Below are 3,622 nucleotides of genomic sequence, written 5' to 3' on the forward strand. Positions count from 1 at the left end.
AACTGGACTCTCTGAACATGGCGAACAATGAGGGCTGATGAGACGCCAAGGACAATGGCACGGGGTTTTGATCCTACTTAATGTGCTGGTTTTGTGGGAGCCTAGCCAGTTTGGATGTTCACCTTCCTAGATATGGAAGGAGGGGGGGGACCTTGGACTTTCCACAGGGCAGGGAGCCCTGACTGCTCTTTGGACTGGAGAGGGAGGGGGAGAGGAGTGGGAGGAGGGGGAGAAGGGTGGGAGGAGGGGGGGAAGGGTGGGAGGAGGGGGAGGGAAATGGGAGGCTGGGAGGAGGTGGAAACTTGTTTTTTTTTCTCCTTTTCTCAATAAAAAAAAAACACAGATATGTAAAAAAAAAAGAACTAGCTAAACCTAAATAAAATCCTCAAGCCTAAATATTAGAAATTATATAATAAAAAGTTTCATAGAAGTGTCACTGATGAAATGAATAAATGGAAGTATGGAATATCAGGTTATGATGACAAGGAAAGAAAATTAAAACATTCATAATGATAATTTAATACAATCCAGATTTGATATCTTTAGGTAATTATGAAAAGACAAAATCTATGAATCATGGGCATAGTAGGAGAAAAAAAAGTCATACAAAAGATAAATAAAACATTTGTAGTGAAATCACAGAAGAAAACTTTTCCAAATTTAGTGAAAAGTATGTTCATTCCTATAAAGGTGGCTTTTAACACATCACATAGACTAAACAAAGAAGAACCCCTCTACGTGATAACATACTCAAAATATTAAATATGAAAAAGAAAGTGTATTGATAATCATAAGAGAAAAACACCAAGCTATATCTAAAGGCAGGGTTATAGAAATAACTACATATTTCTCAAGAGTAAATTTAAAGAGGGGGAATCCTCAGAATGATGGAACTCAAGATCTAAAGACTATCAGCAACCTGGACTTATTTGCTGCAGAATATCTGATTACACTGAAGATATGTTTTTGCCAAGGCTCCTTTCTGATTAGTTTAAAAAAGAGCTAAATGGCCAATAGCTAGAGGGGAAAAGATTATGTAGGACTTCCAGGGGACAGAGAGGACTCTGGGAAGGAGAAAGAAAAAATGAGCCAGAGACAGACATGGAATGAATCAGAAACACAGAATGGGATAGAGGTAAAAACCACATGGTAGAACATAGATTAATAAAAGGATGGGTTAATTTAAGTTATAAGAGCTAGTTGAAAACAAGCATAAGCTAAAGGCCAAATATTCATAATTAATAATAAGTTGCCAACTTATTATTTGGGAAATGGTGGACCAAAGATACTTATGAAAAACTATGTCATAATTAAAGGAAAATATTGATGATGAAATAGGCTTATTGAAATGGTAACAGCTAAAATAGATCTACAGAGGACTCTTGAAAAAGTCCTTCTGATTAAAGAAAGATAAACACATCCATGAAGCCACAGCAAAATCTAAACCATATTAGAACATAGTTAAACAACTGAAAAATAACAAAATTCCAAACACTGTAAGTTTTTTGAAAGGCAAGAATTATTATACACTTTGTAACAATAACTAATTATTAATACTTTCAATTCTTCAATGAAAAGCCTAGCAGATTACTTTAAAAGATGATACACATATTGAATACAATCTAATATGTATTCAATATTCATCTCTATATATGTATTCTAAATGAATGAAAAGAGTAAAAATTGTATTACCTTATAATTGCTCAATAATGCCCCTCATAGACAACAGAGGCTAAGAAAAATCTCAGATCCAAGAATAATTAAAACTTTTTAGAATTACTTGACAAAAAGATTCCACAAACTTCCCAAACCTACCAGGATACAGCCAATACTACTGATTACCTTCCAAAACTTGATTGTGTCATCCAATTGATAAAGACAACACATACTTGAGCCATTATAATATGGAAAAATCAAGTGGGTATTGACTTGGAGACTTCATTCTTACAGGCTAGTTTTCATAGTGCTGGAGGAGAAAAGCAGCCATCAGTTTACCTAGCTTTCAACTCTGAAAATTATAATAATGACTAGCTTGGCAAGACATGCCCATTGGTACAATAGTGGCATTGACATCATGGAAGTAGCCAATATACTTTATGGTTGCAATTAAGTCCTTCACAGTATGAAACCCATACTTGGTACTATTATCAAGCCAAGTCCCAGTGGTTTGCAAGGTCATTAGTCCTATGGGGGATTCTACTATTCTTATTCTAACAAATGAACATAGTATAACTAACTCCTAAATATTTTTTACTATAACCTTGAATTAATACACGTGAATATAACCATAAATTCAGCTCTATGGACCCTAATCAGAGAGCTTCTGTTTGCAATAGGTTATTTTTATCATGTAGACTCACAACTGGTCAAAGAGCTGATCATATGGGGCTTCAGAATGCTCAACCCTAAATGGAGCATATATACAGTACCACTCCTCCTAAAACTCATGGATCATTTTAGAGATCATAGAAAGAGCCAAGGTGGTGGAAATCTTCTGGACATGCTAAGGTAACTGCAAATATAAACTTTTAGTAGTCATAACAATATGCCCAAGCGACACCAAAATCATAATATGAGACCTGAGATGGACATAAAATCACACCTCTAGAAGAGAAGTCATTGCCAACTGATAGCTGCTAGGAAAAGGAAGTAAGTTTTCTTTGATAGCTTAGTCCCTAGTGAGTTGAATATACCACAGTGGAAGGCCACATCCAAGAATAAATGGAGATTATAGATTAGAGTTAGTGGGTGTATTAAAAAGGGGGTAATATAAAGTTAGGTGAACAGGGAATGGGAAATGGATCTTGGAGGAGTTGGAAAGAGAAAATATGATCAAGAATGTTGTATGAAAATCTCAAAGAACTAGTAATATTTTTTAAAACATAAACAAAATTCATTTTTTATCCACAAAAAAATTATACTCAGCATTCCAGTAATCAAGTAGGCCAAAAAGAATTGGAAAACATTCCAAGTAAGAGATCTAGGAAAAAGTCTTAGTACTTGTATGAAAATCAGTGGAATAAAATAGAGGACACAGACCTAAATCCACACAATTCTAACCATGTAACTTTGACAAAATGCAAAAATATAGAAACAATATAGCCTAGTCAATATACAATGTTGTAAAAGGTGAGAAGGAAACTAGAACCTTACGTCTTAACCTCCTCAAAATTGAACTCCAGATGGATCAGAAACTTTAACATAAGACCTGAAACTCTAAAACTTTGAGAAGAAAATGTAAGGCAAAAGATTCATAGTATAGATATAGGCATACACACTCTGAGTAGAAATCAGATCACTAGGGGAAAAATGCCCACAATTGACAAATGAGATATCATGGAATGGCAAAGCTTCTATATAGCAAAGAAAACAATCAAGTGAAGAGATGACCTACAGAATGGGATAAAGTCTTTTCTAGTTATATATGACAAATGATTAATATCTAGACTATACAAAGAACTAAAAAGACTAAGCAGCAATAAATCAATCAACCTAATCAATAAATGAGCTAATGAAATGAACAGACAGTTCTCAAAACACAAAATACAAATGACCGATAAATAGATAAAAAAATGTTCAACCCAACTGCCATCAGATAAATGCAAATCAAAACACATTTAGA

The sequence above is a fragment of the Microtus oregoni genome, unplaced genomic scaffold (genome assembly GCF_018167655.1).
Source record: "Microtus oregoni isolate MIOR12 unplaced genomic scaffold, Mior012 000100F_ref0000014, whole genome shotgun sequence".
Classification (NCBI taxonomy): Eukaryota; Metazoa; Chordata; class Mammalia; order Rodentia; family Cricetidae; genus Microtus; species Microtus oregoni.